Below are 7,191 nucleotides of genomic sequence, written 5' to 3'. Positions count from 1 at the left end.
AAAAAGCTGGCCTCGATGCAGCCAAAAGAACTTCTCTGCATTAAGTGTTATCCCGTGCTGACGACACCTTGACAGACTTCATTTACCCGGTTGAAGATGTGAGATGTAGTCCTCATGTGTAGGAGAATGTCATCCACAACTTTGATGCATTTTCGTTACTCCCTGAAATGCTCTGTCACCTCGGAGACAAAAGGCGTCTCCTGTTGCAGCAAAACCCATGGGGCCACGACAATACCTGAAACGTCCATAAGGAGAGTAAAGTGGTCAGGTGTTGATCGTCCTCATGCAGGGGTAGTTGCCAATAACCACAAAGAGCATCCACAGTTGTGAAGAATTTTGACTGTGGACTGATACTTCTGATGGCTGTAAATGGCGTCGGAGAAGGGTGGGCAGGGCGAGAGACTTGCCTGTTGAGGTTTGACAGGTCAGTGGTAATGCGAACACCACCTTTTCACTTTTGGGACAAAAACCATTGGAGACACCATTCTGAGGGTTTCATCCTCTACTGGCTTCAAGATGCCGTGGGTCACTAATGACTCAAGCTCCTTCTTCGTTGGTTCCTGAAAACCCAAAGGAAATCATTCTTGGGGTTTTGAATCGCGAAGGGCGGGGCATTATCCGCAGATGATTCTCATGGTGGCCTATCATCGTCTTGAGTGGCCCTGACTGCAAGTCGTCCTTCTTCACCAAGACGTCTGCATACTGATGCAGGAAATACTTCCTAGCTTCCTATTCTTCTTCCGGCCCATGGACTCGATTGGCCATGTGCACATTCGACATTTGCCTGGGGAAATAGTCCGGAACAATCCCCAAATCCTTGCACTCCTTCCAAGAGAGCAGCGGGGTCGTAAGGAAAGGAGAAACGTGAGGGACCTCAGTCTCGGGCGCGTGGCTCGTCACTGACAACAAGGAGTGTGGTTAGCACTGCCCCCCCCCCTTTGAGGGGATAGCATTGTTACGCCGACCGCCTCGTCTCTCTGGCATCAACACAAGGCAGGCTAGGCAGACGGCGTGCTATCCACAGGGTCGTGAACACTGCTTGATAGGGGGGGGATAGTGCTACGCCATTGGGTCTTTGTCTCTGTGCGAAACATGTGTTAACATGAAAAGGATGACCTGGGCATGTGTTAACATGAAAAGGATCCTGGGCAAACATGACACAACTGGCTGTGAGCAAAGTAGTGGAGGGACAAGCCAAGAGAGACGCAGTTGGGTGCTGCTCCTGTGAAGACCTCATGTGTGCCCTTGTGACCTGATAAACTTTGTGTTGCCCTGTTATAAGCTGTATTGTGCAGTGTGACATGCTGGTATCCCCCTGTATTGTGCCTATAGAAAAGTGTACGGGTAAATAACTTGTGTAAATAGAGGAAAGACTGTCATTTTGTGTTTATTTCGTGCCCTGCCTCGCCACGTGGCGTTTCCCCTCGTGGTGTTCTGGGGATGCTGTGGTGCTCGGTGCCTCTTGGAGCTGTTCAATGTTCACGACCCTGTGGATAGCACTGTTGCATCGTCCTCACCGTCCAAATGCTCGTCCTCATCTCGGTCAGCGTCTGCCACGTCCTCAATGCCGCTACTGGGGCTAACATCATCTTTTTTTTCACCATGGCCACAGGAGTAGCTTCCTGGCCCATGGTAACGCCACAGCCGGTCCACGTGGACAACCGATGATCGTTTTCGCCCTCGGCGAATTCGATAGGTGACATCAGAGAGGGCCGCTACCACCGTGTATGGCCCTTCCCAGGGGCTCTGTAGCTTCGGCGAGAGCCCTCGCTTACGACGCGGGTTATGCAGCCACACTCTGTCACCTATGTTGTACCTCACTTCCCTCATGCGCCGGTCATAGGTCTTCTTCATGGCAGGGCCGGCTACCTTGAGCTTGCCACGCACTCGTCGGTGCACCTCCGCCAGGTTAGTGGCGCTCCGGTGCGCCAAGTCCTTGAGGAAGTCAGGCAACGGCCCCACACCAACCAACTCCTCGCTCCCCGACGACTCTTGTGGATGCTCCACTTCCTCACAAGTGCCCAGCTTTGCACCAGCTGGCACCTTCTGGGCCTTATCGGAGAAGGCCTCGAACTCCAAGGCCCTCGCCAGCGCCACCTGCAGGTCCTCAGGGTGTGCCTGCTTGACGTAGATTTGCTGCTGCTGGTCCTGCAAAGCGTCAACAAAGAAATCGCGGGCCAGGACCACGATCATCTCTTCTGCAGCTGCAGGGTACGACCTCCTTACCAGCGCCTCCACATCCTGCGCCAGCTGGGACAGTGTCTCGCCACGCTCACGAGTCCGCTTCTTCAAGCTCCAAGAGGCACCGAGCACCACAGCATCCCCAGAACACCACGAGGGGAAACGCCACATGGCGAGGCAGGGCACGAAATAAACACAAAATGACAGTCTTTCCTTTATTTACACAAGTTATTTACCCGTACACTTTTCTATAGGCACAATACAGGGGGATACCAGCATGTCACACTGCACGATACAGCTTATAACAGGGCAACACAAAGTTTATCAGGTCACAAGGGCACACACGAGGTCTTCACAGGAGCAGCACCCAACTGCGTCTCTCTTGGCTTGTTCCTCCGCTCCTTTGCTCACAGCCAGTTGTGTCATGTTTGCCCAGGATCTTTTTCATGTTAACACATGCCCAGGTCATCCTTTTCATGTTAGCACATGTTTCGCACAGAGACAAAGACCAACATAGCAGTATGTTGGTTTAAATGAAGTCGCATGTAATGAACCAATTTTGAAAATTCTAAAATATTGTTTGTTATGGACTATTACAAGCTATAAATAAATTTAGTATGATTTTTAAATGGCAATCCTGGCCGGTCAAGAAAACCACTCGTTTTCCTTATGTCACTGTGCACTTATTAATAACATGTACATAAAACAATGTTAATGTTTTATGAGGGGGGTGGTAGCATTCATGGTTAAAAAAGAATTCTCAGTCTCTTAATAGTTTCATTTTCATTGAAGAGCTTTTACACTATGTTGTAATGAGCACTAGGGCACGAAGTAAGAATGACCAGTAAATTCGTCTGTGACCACCCTTTGTATACCTCACTTACTTGGTCTTTACACATATGTTACTTATGTATACCTTATTTAATTAGTCTTTAACTGCTAAGACAATTAGTACTTAAGCATTTTTTAGAAAGATATTTTATTTTCTTAGAAAGATGATAGTTTATTTTACTATTTTTGTATCAGGTGCTATATATGTTTATATTATTACACTAAGATAAGGAAACAGTGTAAAATATGCGAGTTTACCCTACAAAGTTCAGTTTTCTTTGTTTCCCCCACAATGCATTCTCTTTAATTAAAGGGTACGCAGATATATTTCACTGTTGTTTGTTATATTAAGGTTCCATAATGGATATTTTAATGAAGATACCAATATGTATTAATTTTGTTTTTGGAGAAATTCATTTAAATTCCGGTATTATGCATGTATGATTAAGACGAACCATATGCTTGTAATATATGTGATCTGAGTAGATGTTAAAATGTTAAGAATATACAGTGTTAAACCCTGATATTATAACCAAAGAAAGAGAACAGAGACAAGTGCCTGGTAAATGCCCGAAAGAGGTTAGTAAAATTCTTTAAATACCAGAAGTAAGAAAGAACACTCAGCTGTGCTAATATCAATAATAAAATTATAAAATACTATAGATCTGATTACAGAACAATAACAAAGTAATCATTTGAGAACAAATTGGAAAACCATGGTAAATAGAATATCTTCTTCACAGCTAGTGGCTGACAAGTGGCACTTGGATACCATTCAGATGTTTCTCTGTTATTATTGAGGATTTAAAACCCATTCAAGGAGTAAGTGTTACTGAAATTTATAATTGAATAATGCAATCTATGCTAAAATCAGGGTTTCATAAAAATAATATAATGCATAATATAAAACTACTCATACCTTATATAATGGCATGAATATACACAATTTGGTTGTTTGTCAAAAGTAGTTATGTTTCTACAAGAAATCAGTTATATTTTTTTAGTAATGTTTTTTTTTTCTGTTTTCTTTTTGTTTGCTTCATGGGAAGTCCTTGGAGAGATGGACCAGATGTAAAGCAGATGTCATCCTTAGGAATCTTTTGAATAGATACAGTGAAGAAATGAAGGAATTTGAGAAAAGTCTTTACAGACAAAGGATTCAAGAATGAAGACAAAAGAGAAGGACAGGTATACTACACACATTAGTGGAAAAGTGGACATCTGTGTCAATTAAGGGTTTTTAGTTGTACAAGTTTAATGATTTATAATTCAATATATGAAGAAGTGTAAGATTATCAATTGTTTGATATTACCCTTCTCTCAGTTACCTCTAAGACTGAAATTAGATCATCAGTAACCCTCTTCTGATTATTATATTTTTATAGTGTGGGTTCATCAAGAGTGTGACTCAGGTAATGATACAGGAGAGCTCACACTTGACGTTAATTAATAGTGAGCCCCTCTAGATAAAGCCCTAGTGGATTTCCCAGTAGAAAGGGAAATAGTGGCTTTGACCATAGAGAGGAGTGGGCGCAATACAATGTGGATTTTATCGGTTATAATTTTTTTGCGCAAAAACCATTGAAGATATTTTCATGAGCTTTTGGATATAGCAGGACTGAGCAATTATACTACCGTGTTAAAATTATACGCATACATGAAAACTGACTTCAGGATGACAGCATTTTTCGTTATCCTAAGAAAGTACATTCCTCTTATGATAAAAAACGCAGGCACGCACTCGCGTGTATGCACACGCACACGCATAAAAACACACATACATGCACAAACTCAAATATTAACCCCTTTATACTCAATCTCAATAATGTTGAAGCGTCGGCCGTTGTGCGTTAGCGCTTATCAGGCTTATATGGGGGAGGATGGGGTGGGGTGGGTTGCTTAGGGGTGTGGGGGGGGGGGGGTAGCTAAATTCAGGTGATTTATTTATGTGTTCTCAGGTGTATAGATGTTGGTTGGTAAAATGAGTCTACTTTTTGTTAATATGCGCATTGTACAGGTGTCCATGTGTAGGTGTTTGATAAATGTTGTGATGCCAGGGGTTTTTAGTGTAATTGTTTGTAATGAACTTGGCTGCTGAGGTATTAATCTAATTTAATATTATGTGTCAGCGTGTGTGGGCCCCACACTGCTGTACAATACTTCAGTGTTGGGTGGACAAGTACATTGTAAGCTATATGTTTAGTATCTTCTGTACTGCCGTGTAGGTTCCTCCTCAGGAAACCGAATGTTCTGTTAGCTTTATGTTATATGCTGTTAGTGTGTTTGTTAAATTTCATGTTAGTGTGTACTGTGATTCCTAGGTATTTATGTAATAGTGTGTTGGGTAACTGTTGTGAGTGAATTGATTTTGGGAATTTTATAGGCGTTTGGGAATGGGTTAAATTTATTATTATACATTTATCTGGCTAATACTTCATTTGCCGTGTGGCTTCCCATTGCCCGATGGAGTCTAGGTCAGTCTGCAGGAGTTTATAGTCCTCAGGTGTCTTAATTGGTCGATTGATGACGCTATCGTGAGCAAAAATTCTAGCTGTAGAATTGGGTAGATAGTGAGAGGTCATTTATGTAGAGTAGGAAAAGGAGAGGGTACAAGGCGATGGTGTCCTGAAGTACACCAGAAGAGACAGGAACAGATTTAGATATAGAAGAATACACTGAGTCCAGTTAGAAAGAAACTCTGTGATCCAGTGAAGAGTTTACCCAATGATTCCATAAAATTGTATCAGTCTTTTGTGGGGGACTTCGTCAAAGGCTTTGGCAAAGTCTAACACAATAACGTCCACCTGTTTAACTTGTCAAAATTATTTATTATGTGTTTATGTATGATGAGTTCAAAGGTTTTAGAGATGGAGGTAAAGGAGATGGGGCGATAATTTGTTGGGTCTGTACGGTCACCTTCCTTGAAAATAGGGGTGATGTCTACACAAAGCCAGTTGGATAGGAGAAAGGATTTTTTTAATGATTGTATGAATATGGTTTGGAGGATAGGGGACGACTAGGGCACAGGTTTTGAGGAAGAAGGGAGGGATTTTATCGGGTCTAGTTGCTTTGTTTGTTTCCAGTGGTTTTAGTAGATTTTTTATTCCGTCTCTTCTAATGTCGAAAGTCGGGATGAGTGTGTGGGGGCTATTCAGTGTAATAGATTGGAACTGTGTGTCGAGTAGATGTGTATTTTGCTCTGGTGCGATAATCAGTGCTGTTGAGGTCTTTGAGTGCAGCTATGTTAGAGGTGCCCTTTCTGCATGATTTGAAGAACTCAAGAAATGTCTAGGGTTGTTTCTTATGTTGTCTGTCAGATATTTACTGATGTTTTCGCAATCGCCTTCTTTATGGTTTTGGTTTATGTATTTGGAAGGATTTAAAGGTAGCCCAATTCTCTGCTGTGTTGTATGATTGCGATCGTCTGTAGAGTATCGGTTTTCTTCAATATTATTTGTGCAGACCTCTGGAGAACGAGGGGAGTGTATACCTACTATAAAGTGTTTTTTTGTGTTTTGTGATTGTTGATGGAAGTGTGTATGAAGTGTTTCAGGCTATTCCAGTTTTCATTAAGGGGTCGGAAGTAGGGGCAGAAGATAGGCAGTTGTCTCTGTAAGTCATATTCCTTGTGATCAGGGCTATGTCTCCTCTAGAGAAGATCAAGATAGGTCCACGTCTGTATTTCTGTCTGGTCGGTCGGAGGTTTCCGTCAACAATAACGATATCGTGGTCACTTAGTCGTTGACACAATCTCGGTGTTTGTTATGTGGAATGTATTGTTTGTGAGGAAGAGCCAATGGTGACTTGGGTTCACATTGGTTTGAGTACTATTTGTGACCGAGAATGTATTTTTAATGTCAGTGAAGATGTGTAATGGTACCTGTTCGTGTGTGGGATAGGAGGGAGGTAGAAACCATCTGCGATCCAAATGTGTTTATCCGGAGTGATGCTAGTGTTGGAAGATGGAGGTCTGTAGAAAGCAGTGAGCAAGAGTGATGTGCAGTTAGAAATATGTAGTTGGATCCGAGTGATCACACAGGCTGTGCCAAGGTCAGGCTTATGTTTAACAACTAAGTCAGGTGAGGTGGCGATAAAAGGTAAGAAAAAAGGGATGGAAAAGGGAATTCCGTAGGGGAGTGGGAGAGGGGGAAGGTGGGGGTTTGAATGGGATGGGAAAAT

Source organism: Penaeus monodon, chromosome 18 (assembly GCF_015228065.2).
Source record: "Penaeus monodon isolate SGIC_2016 chromosome 18, NSTDA_Pmon_1, whole genome shotgun sequence".
Taxonomy (NCBI): domain Eukaryota; kingdom Metazoa; phylum Arthropoda; class Malacostraca; order Decapoda; family Penaeidae; genus Penaeus; species Penaeus monodon.
Note: the sequence above shows the minus strand (reverse complement) of the source record.